General features: G+C 38.5%; 1 protein-coding gene across 5 annotated transcripts in view; it reads left to right on the forward strand.

The window, feature by feature from the left end:
- LOC129634848 (C-C chemokine receptor type 1-like) overlaps positions 1–23,318 on the forward strand; it is a 250,081-nt gene that overhangs the window by 77,969 nt on the left and 148,794 nt on the right. For 2 of the 5 annotated variants that reach the window (XR_008705942.1, XR_008705940.1), the window contains one exon: positions 2,388–2,792. The exons of the other annotated variants lie outside the window; for them this stretch is intronic. The gene's annotated coding sequence lies outside the window, so the exon portion shown is untranslated. Of the gene's footprint in view, positions 1–2,387; positions 2,793–23,318 lie in introns of those variants that run through there. 5 annotated transcript variants of the gene reach the window in all.

Raw genomic sequence — 23,318 nt, forward strand, 5'->3', positions numbered from 1 at the left:
CTTTTTGCCTCTCCTACTACCTTGCTTTATTTTTCATTCTTTCTTTTGCACTCTGTTTAATACTTATGGAAAATTAGAAGTATATACAGCCCACGCAAATCTATATACTCACCAGATACTTCTTATCCCTTCTCTTTCCTTTCTGATCTCTCAGCATTGTTGCCTGTTATGTTAATAAAGCGATCTCTTACTTAGCAAACTTTTGAAGTTCTTTAACCCCATGAATACATTAAAAAGCCTTTCAAACCATGAAAGACTGAAATCTTTCCCTCCAGGATCAGTGATGAGATTAAGATACCCATTTTCACCACTTCTGTTTAATAAGTAGTGGGAGTCCTAGCCAGAGAAACTAGACAAGGAAAAGAAAATAGACAAGGAAAAGCATCAAAACTGGAAATAAGAAGTAAAATTGTCTTTGTTTGCATATGAATTGATCTTATATGTGCAAAACCCGGAAGATTCTATATAAAATCTGTTACAACTAATGAATTCAGCAGTGTTGCAGGATATAGAATCGATACATGAAAATCAGTTGCATTTCTGAAAAGCGGAAAGGAAATTAAGAAAAGAATTCTATTTACAATAGCATCAAAAAGAATAAAATGCAAGTAAACTTAAGCAAGGAGGTGAAAAACTTGCACACTGAAAGTGCAAAACATTTCTGAAGGAGATTAAAGAAGTTAGAACTAAATGAAAGATAATCTGTATTCATGGATTAGAAGACTTAATGTTGTTAAGATGTCAGTATTAACTAAAATAATCTGCAGATTAAAGTCTGTGCAACCCTCATAAAAATTAAAGCACTTTTTTTTTTCACAGAAAAACAAAAATCCATCCTAAAATTCATATGGACTCTCAGAGGACCCTAAATAGCCAAATAATGTTAAAAGAGGACAAAATTAAAGGTCTCACATTTCCTGATTTCAACTTTATATAAAGCTACAGTAGTCAAAACAGTTGTTTTGGTGTAAAGAAAGATATACTGAATAAATTAGAGAGCTCAAAAATAAACCCTCACATATATGGTCGAATAAATTGTGACAGGGCATCAAGCTAATTCAATAGGGAAAATACAGTATTTTCAATGTGGTGTTGGGAAAACTGAATACCCAAATGCAAAAGAATTAAGTGAACTCTTACTATATATCATATACAAAGATTAACTGAAAATAGATAAAAGACCCAAATGTAAGAGCTAAACCTATAAAAACCTTAGAGGAAACATAGAGGAAAGTCTCATGACATTGGATTTGGCAGTAACTTCTAGGATCTGATACCAAAGGAACAGTCAACAAAAGTAACAGACAAACTGGACACACTCAACAGAATGAAAGAGCAATCCATTGAATGGAAACAATTTGTAAATCATATGTCTATGAGAGATTAATACCTAAAATATATAAAGAGCTCCTATAGCTGAACAACAAAAAAGCAAAGACTGAATTAAAAATTGGGTAAAGGGCTTGAACAGCTTATAAGTCCAAAAAAGAAAATGGCCAGCAAAGCCATGAAAAGTTGTTCTACATTGCTAATCATTAGAGAAATACAAATCAAAATCACAATGAAATACCACTTCACACCCATTAGGATGGTACTGTCAAAAAAACCCCCCAGAAAATAACAAGTGTTATGAGGTTTGGAAAAATTGGAACTTGTACTTTACTGGTAGAAATGTAAAATGCTGTAGTAGCCACTGTGGAAAACAGTTTTGTCGGTGCCTCAAAAAATTAAATATAGACCATGGGATCCAGTGGTCCCACATCTAAGTATATTCTCAAAAGAATTGAAAGCAGGACTTGCCCTAAACAGATGTTTGTACTCTCATCTCTGTAGTAGCATTATTCACAAAAGTCAAAGGTAGATGCCATCCAAGTGTTCATCAAGAGATGAATAGATGGACAAAATATGGTATATGTCTACAGTGGAAGGAAATTCTGATACAAGCTTCAATAAGGATGAACCTTGAAAACATTGTTTTAAGTGAAATAAGCCGGTCACAAATGGATAAATACTCTATGATTCCACTTGTATGAGATTTCTAGAGTAGTTCAGTTCATAGAGCCAGAAAGTAGCATGGTGATTGCCAGGGGCTGGGAGGAGGAGAAAACGGGGAGTTAGTGTTCAGTGGGGCCAGTTTCAGCTGAGGAAGATAAAAGAGTTATGGAGGTGGACGGGGTGGTGGTGACGGTTGCGCAACAGTGTGAATGTACTTCATAACACTGAACTGTGCACTTAAAAATGGTTAAAATGGTAAATTTTACGTTATGTGTATTTTACCACAATTAAAAAAAAAACAGAACACAAACTGTCTCCCAGACTAAATTTCACCACATCATGGGCTTGTAGCACTGAGGATGATCTTTCTGGTTATGTGTTGCAACCCACAGATGTTACAGATGAAGAGACTGAGGCCCTGAGAAATGACACGACTTGATGGAGGCTGCCTAGCCACAAGGAGCAGAACCAAGTCATGACAGTTGTCTTTCTGTCGCTCTGCTTAACCCCATGTGGCTTTTCCAACTAGCCTTCTTGTGCTGGACTTCCATGCCCTCAGCCCCACCCCTGTCTTCTCACACATCCTCTGCAAAACCTTCAGGCTGCTTATTTGAGACTCAAGTTTAGGTCTGTATTCCTGATTAAAATCTCCCATGCTGCCCTCCTGCACCCCATTGTGTGATTAAGACCAGATTCTCTAGTGTGGCGTAGCAGACTTTCTGAAATCTGACCGTGTGCCTCACCTTCCTCTCCTCCTGATGCCACCTTGCACTCTTAAATTCACTCTAGTTCCCTGAGGTGTTACAAAGCTTCACACCGAATCTCCTGCCTGAGTATCTTACTTCCTCTCATTATCCTACAAAACAGCATTTCAGATCCCCTCTCCTCCAGCCAGCCTCCTGGATGTCCTGATCAGGATTGGGGCACCTGTGTTGATGTCAACACTGTACTGAGTACCACAGCTCCCACTTTCAATTATCATTGCCTTCACACACTGCGTGGCTGGGCTGTGAGTGTCCAGAGGACAGGGGTAATGTCTCTGATCTTGTTAACAAGTGTTTCTCAGTCATGGCTGTACATCAGCCCCAATCAAGGAACTTCACAAAAATACAGAGGCTTGGGCTGCTTTCTAGACTTGCTGAATCTGATTCCAGCAGCAAAGTGCTCACCATATTTAAAGGGAAGTCCAACTTCAGGGATTGGTAGGTCTATATAGGAAAATGCTAGGAGATAGGCCAGCAAATAAAGAAGGTTGGCATCCTTGAGATCACCTGGTCCATGGGAGTGACACTGAAATACACATTCTATGAAGGGTAGTCTGGTGTAGTAGGCAGTGTGGATTGGGAGGATGAGAGGCTGTGGGCAGAGGTTTGAGCAACAACCGAAATGTTGTTTCAGATTTTTATTTCTGGTACCCAATGTGATACAGTGTCAGACTTTATTTTTTTGGGCTCCAGAATCACTGCAGATGGTTATTACAGCCATGAAATTAAAAGATGCTTACTCCTTGGAAGGAAAGTTATGACCAACCTAGATAGCATATTCAAAAGCAGAGACATTACTTTGCCAAGAAAGGTCTGTCTAGTCAAGGTTATGGTTTTTCCTGTGGTCATGTATGGATGTGAGAGTTGGACTGTGAAGAAAGCTGAGTGCCGAAGAATTGATGCTTTTGAACTGTGGTGTTGGAGAAGACTCTTGTGAGTCCCTTGGACTGCAAGGAGATCCATCCAGTCCATTCTAAAGGAGATCAGTCCTGGGTGTTCTTTGGAAGGAATGATGCTAAAGCTGAAAGTCCAGTACTTTGGCCACCTCATGCGAAGAGTTGATTCATTGGAAAGGATTCTGATGCTGGGAGGGGTTGGGGGCAGGAGGAGAAGGGGACAACAGAGGATGAGATGGCTGGATGGCATCACCGACTCGATGGATGTGAGTTTGAGTGAACTCCGGGAGTTGGTGATAGACAGGGAGGCCTGGTGTGCTGCGATTCATGGGGTCGCAAAGAGTTGGACACAACTGAGCAACTGAACTGAATGTGATACTGGCCACAAAATCAATGCTCAAGGAATGAATGAGTGAATGAATGAACTAGAGTCATGGTTGCAGGAACGGAAGAGAAAACTGTCCTGGATATATCTCAGGTGTAGAGAGAGAGTATAGACTTTTCTTCACCATTTTTTAGAATTCTTACTTTTTTTTTAAAACATCTAAGATTATGTTCATTAAACTGTGGCTCAGCGGTGCTCTGCCAGGAATGAAACACCACATATACCACAACCCCCACCCCCAGTCCCCTCCAGTGACCTCAAGTGTAAAACAGTGGTTGTAGCTGAGCTCAGCAGATTTCTTCCCCACTTCCCCTGCTTCTCTGAGTCAACTACAGGGAAGGAAGAGTCATGTCTTTTCCTGGACACACACAGGTTTTGTTTGGGTCAGAGAAGAGTTAGAGTTTCAAGGTTTGTTGTTCAGTCGCTCAGTCTTGTCCAACCCTTTGTAACCCCATGGACTGTTGCACGCCAGACTTCCCTGTCCTTCACCATCTCCTGGAGCTTGCTCAGATTCATGTCCATTGAGTTGGTGATGCCATGCAGCCATCTCGTCCTCTGTCATCCCCTTCTCCTTCTGCCTTCAATCTTTCCCAGCATCAAGGTCTTTTCTAATAAGTCAGCTCTTCACATCAGGTGGCCAAAGTATTGGAACTTCAGCTTCAGCATCAGTCCTTTCAATAAATATTCAGGGCTGATTTCCTTTAGGAATGACTGGCTTGATGATCTTGCAGTCCTCCATCACCACAGTTCAAAAGCATCAATTCTTTGTCACTCAAGTCTTCTTTATGGTCCAACTCTCATATCCATGCATGACTACTGGAAAAACCATAGCTTTGACTATATGGACCTCTGTTTGCAAAGTAATGTCTCTGCTTTTTAAATGCTGTCTAGGTTGCTCATAGCGTTTCTTTCAAGGAGCAAGCATCTTTTAATTTCATGCCTGCAGTCACCATCTACAGTGATTTTGGAGCACAAGAAAATAGTCTCTCACTGTTTCAATTGTTTCCCCATCTATTTGCCATGAAGTGATGGGACTGGATGCCATAATCTTAGTTTTTTGAATGTTGAGTTTTAAGCCAACTTTTTCACTCTCCTCTTTCACTTTCAACAGGCTCTAGTTCCTCATCACTTTTTGCCATAAGGGTGGTGTCATCTGCATATCTGAGGTTATTGATATTTCTCCTAGCAATCTTGATTCCAGTTTATGATTCATCCAACCTGGCACATCACATGATGTACTTTGCATATAAGTTAAATAAGCAGGGTGACAGTATACACTTACTTCAGTTCAGTTCATTTCAATCGCTCAGTTGTGTCCAACTCCTTGCGACTCCACGGACTGCAGCACGCCAGGCTTCCCTGTCCATTACCAGTTCCTAGAGTTTACTCAAACTCATGTCCATTGAGTTGGTGATGCCATCCAACTATCTCATCCTCTGTCGTCCCCTTCTCCTCCTGCCTTCAATCTTTCCCAGTATCAGGATCTTTTCCAATGAGTAAGTTCTTCGCATCAGGTGGCCAAAGTATTGGGGTTTCAGCTTCGGCATCAGTCCTTCCAGTAAATATTCAGGACTGATTTCCTTTAGGATGGACTGGTTGGATCTCCTTGCTGTCCAAGTGACTCTCAAGAGTCTTCTCCAACACCACAGTTCAAAAGCATCAATTCTTCGGCGCTCAGCCCACTTTATAGTCCAACTCTCACATCCATACATGACTACTGGAAAAACCATAGCCTTGACTAGATGGACCTTTGTTGGCAAAGTAATGTCTCTGCTTTTTAATATGCTGTCTAGGTTGGTCATAACTTTCCTTCCAAGGAGTAAGCATCTTTTAATTTCATGGCTGCAATCACCATCTGCAGTGATTTTGGAGCCCAAGAAAATAAAGTCTCTCACTGTTTCCATTGTTTCCCCATCTATTTGCCATGAAGTGATGGGACTGGATGCCATGATCTTAGTTTTTTGAATGTTGAGTTTTAAGCCAACTTTTTCACTCTCCTCTTTCACTTTCATCAAGAGGCTCTTTAGTTCTTCTTTGCTTTCTGCCATAAGGGTGGTGTCATCTGCATATCTGAGGTTATTGATATTTCTCCCGGCAATCTTGATTCCAGCTTGTGCTTCATCTAACCCAGCATTTCTCATGATGTACTCTGCATAGAAGTTAAATAAGCAGGGTGACAATATACAGTCTTGACGTACTCCTTTCCCGATTTGGAACAGTCTGTTTTTCCATGTCCAGTTCTAACTGTTGCTTCTTGACTTGCATACAGATTTCTCAGGAGGCAGGTCAGGTGGTCTGGTATTCCTTTCTCTGTAAGAATTTCCCACAGTTTGTTGTGATCCACACAGTCAAAGGTTTGGCATAATCAATAAACCCAAAGTAGAGTTTTTCTGGAACTCTCTCACTTTTTCAATGATCCAACAGATGTTGGCAATCTGATCTCTGCTTCCTCTACCTTTTCTAAATCCAGCTTGAACATCTGGAAGTTCTCAGTTCACATACTGTTGAAGCCTGGCTCGGAAAATTTTGAGCATTACTTTGCTAGTATGTGAAATGAATGCAATTGTGCAGTTGTTTGAACATTCTCAAACAATTCTTTGAGAATGCCAATTCTTTGGCATTGCCTTTCTTTGAGATTGGAATGAAAACTGATCTTTTCCAGTCCTGTGGCCACTGCTGAGTTTTCCAAATTTGCCAGTATATTGAGTGGAGCAGTTTCACAGCATCATCTTTTGGATTTGAAATAGCTCAGCTGAAATTCCATCACCTCCACTAGCTTTGTTTCTAGTGATGCTTCCTAGGCACACTTGACTCACCTAGAGCCAGACATCTTTGAGTGTGAAGCCAAGAAGTCAAGTTTTAAGGTTGCTGCTGCTGCTGCTGCTAAGTCACTTCAGTCGTGTCCGACTCTGTGCGACCCCATAGACGGCAGGCCACCAGGCTCCCCCGTCCCTGGGATTCTCCAGGCAAGAACACTGGAGTGGGTTGCCATTTCCTTCTCCAATGCATGAAAGTGAAAAGTGAAAGTGAAGTCGCTCTGTCGTGCCCGACTCTTAGCAACCCCATGGACTGCAGCCTTCCAGGCTCCTCTGTCCATGGGATTTTCCAGGCAAGAGTACTGGAGTGGGGTGCCATTGCCTTCTCCGAGTTTCAAGGTTAGGGGAGTTAAAATCAGGGCTTTTTAGTCTTTCATGTTCTTGCACATCTTCTGGAAATCTTGTTAAAATGCTCTTTCAGGAGCCTGGGGAGGCCTGAGATTTGCATTTTTAACAAGGTCTTGGTTGATCCTGAAGCTGTTCATCCCCAGGTCACTGTTTGAGTATTAGGGTTCTGCAGAGCATTCCAGCTGGTGTTCCCAGTGAATGAAAGCATCCTTGGTGGGTAAGAGTTTGAGTCCCCTGGCTGCAAGTAGCTTCATCTTGTTTGTTCCAATATGATGAATAAGTATCATGCTCTATGGTGGTACAACATGAAAAAGGTTGATAAGCACTGCTGAAAAGTATTAGTTCTCCAGTTTGGGTTGGTGTTAGAATCATCTGGGAAAATTAGTGAAACTACAATGGCCCAGGCCCTATTGTATATCAAAGAACCTGGACCTCTAGATAATTCGAATCCACATCAGTTTGAGAACTGCTTTACTAATAGATAACTTTAGATGCCCCAGGTGGTAAGCTCTAGGCTGCAGGAAAGTAGTAAAGCAACTAATTGACTGTCAGAAAGAAGGAGCCTCATTTTTCCTCTCCAGCTTTATTGAGATATATTGATAAAGTTTAGGGAGGCTCTTTTTGTGCTTTCATGCACATATGCATTTAAGTTACTCAGCAGACTCAAACTGAGTGCTTACTCTGTCTTAGGCATGGTTTTCAATACAGGGAGCATGTGTGTACCAAGATAAGTCAGACATGGATTTCACCCTCAAGAAATTCATGATTTAGTGAGGGAGACAGGTGCCCAACACATCATTGGAATAGTCTGCAAGAAATAGGAAAATAGATGCATGCTTATAGTTCAGCAAACCTTCAGGAAACAGCTCTTCTGGGTCCGTTGCTAAGGTTACAAAGTGAATAGGACACAGTCCTGCCTCCTGCCACCACCACCCACTTCAGGAAACTCCTAGGCTAGTAGCAAAAAAAGTAATCTGGAAAGGTTAATGTGTTGGAGTTCCTTGGAGTCCTAGGCAGTAACTCAGAGAAGAGATGGTCTCTTCTGATTCAGGATTTTTAGATTTGATACCCATTGGTTACCATGGAAGTAGGTTGAGTTCTCATCCAGAGAAGCTAGCTCTCACAAACATTTTTAAGTGCCTACTTGGTAATATGTTCTCCAGCTTCATCCCAGTTTTGCCCCCATCAATGATTTGTAATTCACATCCTACAGGGAACTGGAAAAGAGGAGGGTTTTAATGTTTAATCTTACCAGGATTTCAACATTTGACATTCCATGGCCTACCATACCTCCAGTGTCATCCTCAATCTCTTCAGCTCCATAAGTCCTAAATTATACAGACTTTACACACTAGGGATGTACATATTGCTTTTCTTCATTAGAAGCCTGCAATTTGCATCAGGCAAAAATGAGTCACTTCCTCTGGCCTTTTCTCTGCTTTGATGTTTAGAAGGTCCAGAACTACATGGCCAAAGAGGAAAGTTCTGCTGGTAGGACCTTGTGTCTTCAGCTATAATCGCTCCTGTGATGAGCCCAGGAGAAGGTCATGCACCTGAAACAGAATGTGTTTACATCTCAGCCTTTGAATTGTTTCACCAAATGTAATCAATGAGAAGAGGAAGTCATCATCAGCAACCTCAGGAATGAGGAACCACTGTATAGTTTGCTTTCACTAAAGCTTTGTATTCAAACATGGAAACAGTTGTCATTTAAAAAAAAATGAAATTATTGCATTTGTTGAGTACCAAGGACACTCTTTCACATACTCTTTATTTTCACATGTGTAATTTTCCCTTGGCCCTATCTGTACAAAACTCACAAGAATTTCCTCTCTCTTCTATCATACAGAAATCCCTTTCTTCTCTTGCTTTTTCTCTAAAATAATTTGTGGACACACTTAATGTCTTATCTGTGTAGTGATGGGTCAGCAAATGTTGAGGACTAAGGGAGGTGCTGTGAGGAGAGAAATGTTGAGACTTCTGTCCTCAAGAAGGATGCCTTCTAATAAAAGAGGCAGGACTTAACAGACCTGGAAGGGCAGCCAACAATGCTGAATTGCTTGTATTTGTAGGACAGTGTGAAGTCTCAGTTTATGCCTGGGATATCTTATATTTCATTTGTGTTCATGGAGCATATGGACCTGTTGCTTTCTTATACTGTCTTTGTATGATTTTGGTGTCAGGGTAATGCTAATCTCATAGAATGAGTTGGGAAGTATTTTCAGTTTTTTTTTTCCAACTTTTTTTTTAAGTTCTATAGAAGAGTTTGTTAGAACTGTTATTGTTTCTTCTTTAAATGTCTAATAAAATTTAAGCCATCTGGAGTTTTCTTTGTGGGTTTTTTCCTTAACCTACAATCTTTAATAGTTCTTAGTCTATTCTGTTTATCTGTTTCTTGTGGGGGTGATTTTTGGTTTTGTCTTTCAAGTAATTTGTTTTATTTTAACTGTCTAGTTTATTTGTATAGAATTCTCCATAATATTCCCTTAGTATCTTTAGGATCTGTCGTGATGTTATCTTCCTCACTTTTGATATAGGTAATTTGTAACTTCTTTCTTTTTTATGACTTTTTGACAATCTGACTAGAGTTTTATTAATTTTATTGATCTCTAAGAACTAGCTTTTTGTTGATTGTTCTCTGTTTTTATTAGTTGTTTTCTACTGCATTGATTTATGCCCTTTTATTATTATTTTTTCCTCTGTTTACTTTGGTTTAATTTGTCCTACTTTTTCTAGTTTTTTAAAGTGTAGGCTGAGGTCATTAATTTATGACTTTTTTCTTTTTTAATATAGAAGGTTAGTGCTTCCACTTTCCCTCTAAGCATTATGTTAGCTGCATCCCACAAATTGATTTCAATGTAGAGCAAAACAAAATCTAAATAAAAATAAAAATATATTATTATTGAAAACCCTTAGAAAGACTAAAAAGGAAAAACTCCTATTTTTCCTGTATTCTGTTCACAGCACTTCACCTAAAGGAAAACCCTGTTTCCTCTTCCTACACAATACTCTGATCCCACATCATTGGGGAGTTTTTCCCACATCAACCAATCATCATTATGTGTGTGTGTGTATTCTTATTATATCACAATATTGTGGAAGACAGATGTAGGAGATAATTTGTTGGTAAATACAGCAGAGTCATTCAGGACCTGTGAGAATGGTTGTGTGGTGGGTGTGCTACTGGGGACTAAGATACAGCTCATTCTCAGTTCTAACTGAATATACCAACAATAGCATCTTATAAGGAATACCTTTTTCTGATTTTTCTGAAGGTGCACTTTAGCTGCTCTGTCAGTGTTTCCCTTCAAGTGTTAGAACAGATCAGTGGTTTGTTTTGTGTATGTGTTAGTCATTCAGTCATGTCTGACTCTTTGTGACCCCATGGATTGTAGCCTGCCAGGTTCCTCTGTCCATGGGATTCTCCAGGCAAGAATACTGGAATGGGTTGCCATGCCCTTCTGCAGGGGATCTTCCAGACCCAGGGATTGAACCCAGGTCTCCTGCATTGCAGGCAGATTCTTTATCATTTGAGCTACCCAGGAAGCCCAAAGTTTGGTTTAAGATGAAGTAGTTGGCTTGCTTTGAGGAGCCATGTTGGACAAAATAGATATCTTTATGTGGAGTTACTGTTATGATTTAAAGCTAAATAATAATCTTTGGTCTGTAAAATGTAGTAAATATTTACTTCTGTTTTATTGCCTGTATCTTTCAACTTGATTCATTGTGTCCAACTGTTTTCTTTTATTGCTGTGATTTTGTGTTTTACTTATTAGAAAGGGTTTCCCTATCCTAAAGGAATAAATGTATTCTTCTGTATTTTCTTCAGTTCTTAAAAAGGGTTTTTTTTTTACATTTATATATTAATCCACCTGAAATTTATTTTTTAGCTATAGTATGAAGAGTTAATTTTTTCCAGTGTAGAATCAATTTTTCTAACACCATTAATTGGATAACCCATCTTTTCTCACATGATCTGAAGTGCCACCTTTATTATATACTAAATCCCTATACACACATGAGTTGACTATTTCATTTCATTCATTTCCCTACTTCTGCACCAGAATCCCCCATTTTAATTATAATTGCTTCATAAAATATTTTGATCTCTGAAAGGATGAGATTTTATTCCTCTGTTTCAAATATTGTTTGGGGTCTTACATTTTATTTTCTTTGTAAACTTGGAATCATTTGTCAAAGTTTAAAAAACTATTAAATTATATTGAATTTCTAGTCTAATTTTAGGAAAACAGACATCTTTACAGTAGCCTCTCTATCTAAGATATTAGGACTCCACACTTACTCATGCCCTGTTTTTTGGTCTTCTTATAGGAAACATTTCAGATGTACTGTGACATTTTGAAATTTTGCCACTACCCTGTGAGGTTATGTGATGGGATTCCCATTTTAAAGATCAGGAACTCAAGGCTCAAATATAGTTTATGTAATTGGTCTGAGGCCAAATACTGTCAGAAGCAAGGTACCAGTGCACTTTCCATTATCTGTCATTTCTTCATGTGAAAATAGTAATCAGATGCTTTCCTGAATGTATGTTTTGATCAGGAGAGAAAGAAGAGAATATGACCTCACTTGAGCCTTTAGGAGAAAGGTGGATATGTCATTGGTGGCATAAAATGAGCATGTATTATTTTGACTCCCTGGTATGAAAACACTCTTCGTATTTTCTAAAGTAACTCAGAAAAGGAATGGGAAGCTCTACTTTCCCTTGGGAAGACAAATCAGAGGAGAAACGCCCCCTTTTCACTCTGTGACACCTTGTAGATGAGCATGTGATCTAGGCCTGACCATTTGCTGCCATCTGGAAATTTTCATCTGGAGTAAGTGGTGTTCAGGTGGAGCTCATTCACAGTGGCTGTGTTGTCACTGACTAACCAGTGTTGGGTGACAGGGTCTTCATCAACAGCAGAAGTAGAACACTCATGTCATCAGGATAATGGATGTGCCTTAGTTTATGCCCAAACCTAGATTCTTAGTCTCCTCATCAATTATGGTAAATATTGATATCAATAAAATTATTTGCTCATATATCAATTGGAATTGTTTCTATTGCTCACAGTAAGAACCTTGACCAAATGGAAATTAGCATCTGTAGGGGCACAAACCACAGACCCTCAGGGAAATGAGGAGACTGGAATTGATTCCCTACCCTGTTTGGGGCTAAAGCTGGGGAAAATCTAGCTGGTATTAAGGTATGGGCATTTTAAACAGCTAATGAAATTATCATTTGTGTCCCCTACAATAAAATGTTATCTATTGTCTGGAATGTAAAACACTTCCGTTTTAAACATGTTGTATAGAGGTGTTATTTAGCTTTAATCCATTTCTTAGGGGCACTCCTTAACATTTGAAATACCTCAATTAAGAATATATCTTCAATCCCATTCACCATTGCAACAAGAAGAATTAAATATCTAAGAATAAACTTACCTAAGGCAACAGAAGAAATGTACACAGAAAATTGTAAGACACTTTGGCCACCTCATGTGAAGAGTTGACTCATTGGAAAAGACTCTGATGCTGGGAGGGATTGGGGGCAGGAGGAGAAGGGGACGACAGAGGATGAGATGGCTGGATGGCATCACCGACTCAATGGACGTGAGTCTGAGTGAACTCCAGGAGTTGGTGATGGACAGGGAGGCCTGGCGTGCTGCGATTCATGGGTTGCAAAGAGTCAGACATGACTGAGCAACTGAACTGAACTGAATGAAAGAAATCAAAGATGACATAAACAGATGGAGAATATTCCATGTTCCTGGGTAGGAAGAAACAATATTGTAAAAATGACGATACTACCAAATGCAATCTACAGATTTAATGCAATCCCTATCAAATTACCAATGGTATTTTTCACAGAACCAGAACGAAAAATTTCACAATTCATATGGAAACACAAAAGACCCTGAAAAGCCAAAAACCGTCTTGAGAAAGAAGAATGGAACTGGAGGAATCAACCTTCCTGACTTCAGGTTAAACTACAAAGCTATAGTCATCAAGACAGTATGGTACTGGCACAAAAACAGAAATATAGACCAATGGAACAGGATAGAAAGCCCAGAAATAAACCCATGCACCTATGTGTACCTTATTTTTGACAAAGGAGGCAAGCATATACAATGGGGCAAAGACAGCTTCTTCAGTAAATGGTGCTGGGAAAACTGGACAGCTACATGTAAAAGAAAGAAATTTGAACACTTCCTAACAACACAAAGATAAACTCAAAATGGATTAAAGACCTAAATGTAAGACCAGAAACTATAAAACTTTTAGAGGGAAGCATAGGAAGAACACTTGATGACATAAATCAAAGCAAGATCCTCTATGACCCACCTCCTGGAGTAATGGAAATAAAAATAAAAGTAAACAAGTGGGACCTGATTAAACTTAAAAGTTTTTGCACAGCAAGGGAAAATATAAGCAAGGTGAAAAGACAACCCTCAGAATGGGAGAAAATAATAGCAAATGAAACAACTGACAAAAGATTAATTTCAAAAATATTCAAGCAGCTCATACAACTCAATACCAGAAAAACAAACAACCCAATCAAAAAGTGGGAAAAAGACCTAAACAGACATTTCTCTGAAGAAGACATAGAGATGGCTAACAAACACATGAAAAGATGTTCAACATCACTCATTATTAGAGAAATGCAAATCAAAACTACAATGAGATATCACTTCACACTGTCAGAATGGCCCTCATCAAAAAGTCAACAAACAATAAATGCTGGAGAGGGTGCAGAGAAAAGGGAACACTCTTGTACTCTTGGTGGGAATGTAAATTGATACAGCCACTATGGAAGACAATACAGAGATTCCTTAAAAAACTAGAAATAAAACCACCATATGACCCAGCAATCCCACTCCTAGGCATATACCCTGAGGAAACCAAAATTGAAAGACACATGTATCCCAATGTTCATTGCAGCACTATTTACAATAGCTAGAACATGGAAGCAACCTAGATGTCTGTTGACAGATGAATGGATAAAGAAGTTGTGGTATATATACACAATGGAATATTACTCAGCCATAAAAAGGAACACATTTGATCAGTTCTAATGAGGAGGATGAACCTAGAACTATTATACAGAGTGAAGTGAGTCAGAAAGAGAAAGATAAAGATATAAAAATCTGTAGTCTAACACATATATACAGAATCTAGAAAAACAGTACTGAAGAATTTATTTACAGGGCAACAATGGAGAAACAGACATAGAGAATAGACTTATGGACACAGGGAGAGGGGAGGAGAGGGTGAGATGTATGGAAAGAGTAACATGGAAACTTACATTACCATATGTAAAATAGATAGCCAATGGGAATTTGCTGTATGGCTCAGAAAACTCAAACAAGGAGCTCTGTATCAACCTAGAGGGGTGGGATGGGGAGGGAGATGGGAGGAAGGTTCAAAAGAGAGGGGATATATGTATACCTATGGCTGATCCATGTTGAGGTTTGACAGAAAACAGCAAAATTCTGTAAAGCAATTATCCTTCAATAAAAATAAATTAATAAAAAGAAAAAGAATGCATCCTCTTGTAGTTGGTTAGTTAACTTTAGAAAACTTCAATTAAGAGCCTCATTCCAAAAAAGTATCCATCTTTCTTCCACTGATTTGCAATGACATGTTTATTATATATTAAATTATCTTATAAGCCTGTTACTATATTCAGTTCTGTTGTTATATTTGTCCACTTTTGTACCAGCATCACAGTTTAAAAAAAAATTGTGGGGTTTTGATATTATAGTAGAAAAATACCCTTGTGCTGTTTTAATTCGAGGTGGACTGAACTGGTCCTGCCAGTCAGATTCTAGTTCCAGAGTAGCAGAAAAGAGAAACCACACCTTCTGGGGAATGTCATCAAGGATTAGTTCTGTAGAGATGTGCTCCATCTTATTATGGCATTTAGACTTTCATAAAATATTCTAGCTGTGAACTAGGCAAAGTAGAAGGAGATTTTTTTTTTTTTTTACCTTGTTTGCTCAGTGTTCTGATTTCTGTTTGTGTAGATTTCTGGTTAACTCTTTCTTTGGGGACATAACTCTTCTTCCATTTAACATCTTTGACCCTAATGAAAACTATTGGGTATTTTATGACCATAAGCTGATATAAATTTAGATCTCTCTCGTCCTGTCTTATACAGCTAAAAATTCATTACTTTATATGCTATTAAAGTAATAAGTATTAGAGTAGGAAAAAAAGTCACACAATATTCTAATAGCAATTGCTTTTATTTTGTTTTTATGCAATTCTTGTTCATAATTTTAGTCCAGAATATGCATAAGCACATATAATTTTGCAATTCACAGAATGGGAAATAATTTTATTTTTATCACATACTGCAAGCTTTATTTCTGATGCTATATTGTTTTTAGAATAACACTTCTTCCTTTTAAAATATCCTTAAAATTTTTTTTAATTAAGAAAATTTTTCCCCAGTACTGATATTAATTATATGCCCAGTAGTCGGATTGCTGTATCATATGGTACTTTTATTTCCAGTTTTTAAAGAAATCTCCATTCTGTTCTCCTTTGTAGTTGTATCAGTTTACATTCTCACCAACAGAGCAAGAGGGTTCCCTTTTCTCCACATTCTCTCCAGTATTTATTGTTTGTAGATTAAAATTTCCCCTTTTAAGGCATATAATGTGGTTGATATGGTTCAAATATATGGTTCAAATATGTGGTTTGATATGTGGTTCAAATTCCCTGGTGGCTCAGATGGTAAAGAATCTGCGTGCAATACAGGAGACCCAGGTTCAATCCCTGAATCAGGAAGATTCCTTGGAGAAGGGAATGGCAACCCACTCGAGTATTCTTGCCTGGAGAACTCTGTGGACAGAAGAGCCTGGTGGGCTACAGTCTGTGAGGTCTCAGAGAGTTGAACATGACTGAGTGAATACCACACACACAATGTGGTTGATGTATATCAAATTATTAAGCATTATCATTATTATTGTACATTTGTCTCTAGAGTTTTGCTATTATAAATAGTGCCTTAATGAGTTTCTTTCAGCATTTGGCATTTTCTTATTTTTAGATAATTTTTTTCAGTGTAAATCTCTAGGAATGGAGTTACTGTGTCAAAGAGAAAAAAGTAGTTTATGACTGTTGAAGCATTTACCCAATTACCTTCCAATAGTGTTATGTCAATTGATAAAATATAAATGGATCATGTTCACTATTAACTTATAATATTAATACTTTAGCTGTGATCATATTTGATATTTTTGAGATGTTAGTTTTTAATGCATTGAAAAATGAGACTTTATATACATTCCTATTAAATTTTATCCTCTTAGTTTTAACTGGTTATTTCAAGCTGTCAAGATGTTTTTGAAATCTTATTCTGTTATTTGTCATTAGCTGTCATTCCCAACTTTGTGCCAGTTATTCTAATAAGGCACAGCTTTAGTGCTGTCATCCCAGTAACTGCTAAATCATGGATTAGGAAACAGTTCACTGTCAGACATTTAGTGTACCCCTAAAGACCTTCTTTGAGGGTAATAGTAAGCCATTAATCAGCCAATGCTAGATACTATTGTTGAGCCAGTCTTCATTTCGCCAATGACTGAGCTATGCCTTAGGTCAATGTTAATTAAATCTATTTCTCATTATTTGAACTCCAAATGCCAAGATATGTACTAGGCAGTAGAGAGTCTGCCAAATATCTTGTCAGTAACGTTCATTGGCATTCTTGGATTTACCAATTAAGTAACTTCAGTAGAAAGGGAAACGTATTTGGTATGGCATGAATTGTTATTAGTGGATGTATGTTGTCTTAACAGTGGAAGAGTTGATTGCCCTGCCACGGGAGTATGATGGCACTCCGCAAAGGATTTAAGCAACAACAAAAAAATAGGGATGGGCAAGTAGGGTGGAACTGAAAAGTTGTTGCTTAAGCATGCACAAGAGGGGCTAAACAAGAAGTTCATAAGCATGGTGGACTAATTGCAGGGAAATTTAGGTCAGAAGTTGGAAGTAGAAATGAAAGTGTTATTCAAGATGTTCATGAACTTTGGACACTGAGTTTACCAGAGCAAATGAATATTTGTTTTTAAATTCGTCTCCACTTCTCCACCCCTTCCTCTCATTTCTGTCATTTCTGGGGGCTTAACGTGTCCCTTGTCAGGCTCCTCATAATTAGTGTCTTTTAATATCTGTGAATTAGCTTCTAATTATTCTGCTCAGCATTTGTGAAGGTTTGGTACCAATCTCATTCAAGTAAATACTCCAGAATTTCTTCTTTTATTGATACATATAAATGAAGTGAAGCAAGGATATCTTACCAACTCCAGTCTTGGCCTCTTCTTTTACTCTGAATATCTTTGACAACAATTTTCCATTTATATCTGCAAATTCTTCCCAGACCTCTAACATGACTTATCTGAATCTGGAGAATAACTCTCTTTCAAAAAAAATGGATGCTTTCGATATATATTCACCAACCTTGAGCTTTGATTTCTTCTTTTAAAAAGCGAGTTGCCAGTCCAGGTTTGATGCACGATACTGGATGCTTGGGGCTGGTGCACTGGGACGACCCAGAGGGATGGTATGGGGAGGGAGGAGGGAGGAGGGTTCAGGATGGGGAACACATGTATACCTGTGGCGGATTCATTTCGATATTTGGCAAAACTAATACAATATTGTAAAGTTTAAAAATAAAATAAAATTAAAATAAATAAATAAAAGTTAAACAAAAGGAAAGAAAATAAATCGGGGGGAAAAAAAGCTCATTTCTTCCATTATAAAGGTGATAGATACTAATTTTTGAAAAATTTATCAAAGCTATGACAAACCTAGACAGCATATTAAAAAGCAGAGATATCACTTTGCCAACAAAGGTGCATATAGTCAAAGTTAAGCTTTTTCCAGTAGTCATGTATGGATGTGAGAGTTAGACTGTAAAGAAGGCTGAGAGCCAAAGAACTGATGCTTTGAAATTGTGGTCCTGGAGAAGACTCTTGAGAGTCCCTTGAACTGCATGGAGATCAAACCAGTCAATCCAAAAGGAAATCAACCCTGAATATTCATTGGAAGGACTGATGCTGAAGCTGAAACAGCAATACTTTGGCCACCTGATGTGAAGATATGACTCATTAGAAAAGACCCTGCTGCTGGGTAAGATTGAGGGCAGGAGGACAAAAGGGTAACAGAGGATAAGATGGTTGGATGAGCATCACCGACTCAATGGACGTGAGTTTGAGCAAAAAGCCTGGCATGCTGCAGTCCATGAGGTTGCAGAGTCGTACATGATTTAGCGACTGAACAATGTATAGAGAGAAGGGAAAAATCACTATAGTACTACCATCAAAAGTCTACATTTTAAAGATTTAATTCTACTTCCTTTTAGCACTTTTCTCTTCATATCACCTGGATATTGTGCCAGTTCCTGGAATTGCTATGATAAGCAAAATAGACATACCTCATACAGTCTAACTGTGGGACATGGACATAAAATTAAACAAACAGGAACTTCCAGGAAAATGGAGTAAAAGTATTTTCCCCTATTCTTCCCACTGAATACAACTAAAACCCCTGATCATTGTATATAAAACAAATAAGAAAACTCTGAAAGGTGAAGAGAAGAAGCTAAACCAGCTAGAAGTTAAACCAAGTACAACATGGTGGTAAGTTCATTGGGTTTTCTTTGCATCTCATATATCCTGGGCTGGGTGCTGGAAAAACTAGGAACCTGGAACTGACAACAAGTATGGACAAAAACTAGCTCCAATGAAATACTACTCTCTCTAGCCAAGGACTAGAAAGACAGAAAACTTTCAGACGTTAAATGCTCTACTCCAGCCAAATGCCTCAAAGGGAACTGTGGCCCCAGCCTCACCTAGGCTGGCAAAGGCCAGTGTCAAGGCTTTAATGAGATTGCCCAGACTTCTCCCTTCCACCTGTGGCAGAATGGTGTCAAGAAAGTTATATAGGGAGTGGGGACTTTTATCCCCACCAGGTAATGAGGCTTACCCCCTCCTCCCTTCAGTGCCAGTGGAGACTATGTGAGGAACCTGTATTTCAACTTCCACCTAGCAGTAAAAAAAGGGTCCCTCCCACTATCCAGTGTGTTACTGTCAGAGGGTAACTAGTGGGAAGGCCAGGACTTTTACAACCACTCATTAACGAGGCCCAGTGGTAATGTGGTGTCAGTGGAGGCCACATGGAGGAACAGGAATGAGGCATTCCCATCCAGAATAGTATTAGCAGAAACCTAGTGAGTACTCTCACTTCCACCTAGCAGTAACAAGAGCCCTCCTCCTTAAGTGTCAGTGAAGACCAAATGAGAAAATCTGGACATCTACCTTTACATGGCACTAAGAAGCTATAAACACCCTTTCCCCTACCAGAGCAGTGTCCAAGGAATCCAACTAAAACAAAGGGTTTAAAAATAAGATCCACAGTTTTGTATTCTACTCAGAATGTCCAGGTTTCAGTAGAAAGTCACTTTGTCATATCAAGAAGCAATAAAAACCTCAACTTGAATGAATAGAGACAACAAATAGCTCCTAATACTGAGATGATAGAGATGCTAGAAATATAAATAATTCAAAGCTGCCATCATATAAAGACTTCAGTGAGCAATTGTAAACACACTTGAAACATGAATAAGTTGAAGATCTCAGCAAAGAAATAGAAAGTCTCAAGCAAAATACCCAGAAAATATTAAGAAGAACCACATGGAGATTATAGAACTGAAAAATATGGCTGCAATAAAAACAACAAAAAATTGCTTCATGGGCTCAACAGCAGAAGTGGAAGTGACAGAGTAAAATAATCAGTGAACTTTAAAAGTGGACAATAGAAATGTTCTGTACTGAGCAACAGAGAGAAAAAATGAGGACAAAAGAAAAGAATAAAAGCTCACGAATCTGAGGGATCATAACAAAAGAATCCAACATTCATTCATCATACTTCCAGAAGGAGAGGAGAAAGAAAATGAGTCTGAAAGGGTACTCAAATAAATAATAGATGAAAACTTTATAAGCTTAGAAAAATATATAATCCACACCAAGACACATCATTGTCAAACTGAAAACTAAAGATAAATGAAGAATCCTGAAAGTAGTTTGAAACACATTACCTATAGGGGGCAAACAATTATGACAATGAATTTCTCATCTGAAGTCATAGTTAGTGGCACAGTCTTTTAAATGCTGGGGAAAAGGACTATTTGATCCAGAATCCTATACCCAGTGAAAATACCCTGGAAGAATGAAGAGAAAATTAAGACATAAGATGAGAGAAAAGAAGGAGCATATGGTTACCTCTCTTTTCTCTTAGGGAATGGCTAAAGCAAGTTCCTGAAACAGAAAGAAAATAAAATTAAAAAACCTTAGAACATCAGTAAGAGGGCAGGGACAACGGAAAAAGTTAAAATATGGGTAATAACAACACATCTTCCTCCTGATACTGTTTCATAACTGACTTTTGATGATTGAAGCAGAAATTGTAACACTGTTTGATGTGGTTTGAAACATGTAGAGGAAATATTTTAAGACAAAATATAAATGAGGAAGAGTAAAGGGAAGTAGAGGAGGTAAGTTTTCTGTACATCATTTGAATTCAGTTCAGTTCTCAGTCGTGTCCGACTCTTTGCGACCCCATGAATTGCAGCACGCCAGGCCTCCCTGTCCATCACCAACTCCCGGAGCTTACTAAAACTTGTGCCCATCAAGTCGGTGATGCTATCCAACCATCTCATCCTCTGTCATCCCCTTCTCCTCCTGTCTTCAGTCCTTCCCAGTGTCAGGGTCTTTTCCAGTGAGTCAGTTCTTCACATCAGGTGGCCAAAATACTGGAGCTTCAGCTCCAGCTTCAGTCCATCCAATGAATATTCAGGACTGATTTCCTTTACAATTGACTAGTTGGATCTCCTTGGGACTCTCAAGAGTCTTCTCCAACAGCACAGTTCAAAACCATCCATTCTTTGGCACTCGGCTTTCTTTATGGTCCAACTCTTACATCCATACATGACTACTGGAAAAACTATAGTTTTGACCAGACGGACCTTTGTCAGCAAAGTAATAAAGATACTAAATTAATAATGTAAGACTTTCCCTAAAAAGAAAATTCCAGGTCCATATGTTTTCACTGGAGAATTAAAACCATTTCTATGCAGCATCTCCCAGAAGGTAGAAGTGGAGGGAACAATTACAATTTAATATAGCTGGAAGTATCTTTTTACGAAAACTAGGAAAAGTTAATACAATAAAAGAAATGCAGACCAATATCCCTCATGATTACAGACATAAAAACCCTTAAGAAAATATTAACAAATAGAATTCATCAGTATTTAAAAACTGTTATATTCCATGACCTAGGGGGTTTGTTCTGGAGGAGGACATGGCAACCGACTCCAGTATTCTTGCCTGGAGAATCCCCATGGACAGAGGAGCCTGGCAGGCTGCAGTCCATGGGGTCGCAAAAAGTTGGACACAACTGAGTAACTAAGCACAGCACAGGGGGTTTATTACAGGGATGCAAGGTTGGCATATTTGAAAATCATGTAATGTAATTCACTACATTAAAAGGCTAAAGAAGAAAATCAGAGGATCATATCAGTTGACGCAGAAAAGCACTGGACAAAATTCAAGATGCACTCATGAAAAAAATCTCAGAAAAGCAGGAATAAAGCAAAACTTTCTACTGCAAAAAAACCTAGATAGCATTATGGTTAATGGTGAGTAATTTAATGCTTTCCTTATAAAGTTAGAAACGAGCCAAGAATGCCCACTTTTACCACTCTATTCAACATCATGCTGAGTTTTTATTGCCCAGTGCCATTGGGAAGAAAAGAAATAAAAATGTACAGATGCAAAAGTAAGAAACTGTCCCTATCTGCAGATAATATAATTGACTACATAGGAAATTTCAATAAATCTACAAGGAAATCTCCTAGAAATAATGAGTTTGATAAAGCTGCTGGATGCAAGGTAAGCAACTAAAAGTCAATTGTGTTTCTATATACTAGCTATGAACATGGACACATGGTAAAAATGTAACACAATTTACAGTTGCTCAAAAAGTGAAATATTTAGGTATAGCTCTAACAAAACTTGTACAGGATGATTATGCTGAAAACTACAAAACTGATGAAAGAAATTAAAGATCTTTAGAAGTCTCAGCATAGTAATGATGCCAGTTATCTCTAAAGTAATATACTAGTGAAGTGAAAGTCGCTCAGTCATGTCCATCTGTTTTCAACCCCATGGAAATCTCCAGCCCAGAATACCGGAATGGGTAGCCTTTCCCTTCTCCTCCAGGGGATCTTCCAAACCCAGAGATTGAACCCAGGTCTCCCACATTGCAGGAGGATTCTTTACCAGCTGAGCCACAAAGGAAGCCCAACCTAATATATAAGTTTAATGCAATTTATTTCAAAATCTCAAGAAGATTATTGTAGATATAAGCAAGATTATTCTGTAATTTATATGGAAAGCAAAGGAACTAGAAAAGCTGTAGAAATCTTAGAAATGAAGAACAAAATGAGAGTGATTAGTCTGCTAGATTTCAAGACTTACTATATAGCTATAGTAATTAATATGTGGAATTAGTGGAGATTTTGATTTTGTTCAGTCACTAAGTCGTGTCTGACTCTTTGCAACCCCATAGACTGTAGCACACCAGGCTTCCCTGTCCTTCATTATCTCTTGGAATTTGTTCAAACTCAGGTCCATTGAGTCAGTGATGCTATATCCAGCCATTTCATCTTCTGTCACCCTCTTCTTCTGCCCTCAATCTTTCCCATCATCAAGGTCTTATCTAATGAGTCATCTCTTCCCATTAGGTGGCCAGAGGTATTACTGCTTTAGCTTCAGCATCAGTCCTTCCAGTGACTATTCAAGATTGCTTTCCTTTAGGATTGACTGGTTTGATCTCCTTGCTGTTCAAGGGACTCTTGAGAGTCTTTACCAGCACCACAGTTTGAAAACATCAGTTCTTCGGTGCTCAGCCTTCTTTATGGTCCAACTCTCACATCTGTACTGGAAAAACCATAGTTGTGACTATACACTCCTTAGGTTTGTCATAGCTTTTCTTCCAAGTATTAAGCATCTTTTAAATTTCCTGACTACATTCACCATCCACA

The sequence above is a fragment of the Bubalus kerabau genome, chromosome 20 (genome assembly GCF_029407905.1).
Source record: "Bubalus kerabau isolate K-KA32 ecotype Philippines breed swamp buffalo chromosome 20, PCC_UOA_SB_1v2, whole genome shotgun sequence".
Taxonomy (NCBI): Eukaryota; Metazoa; Chordata; class Mammalia; order Artiodactyla; family Bovidae; genus Bubalus; species Bubalus kerabau.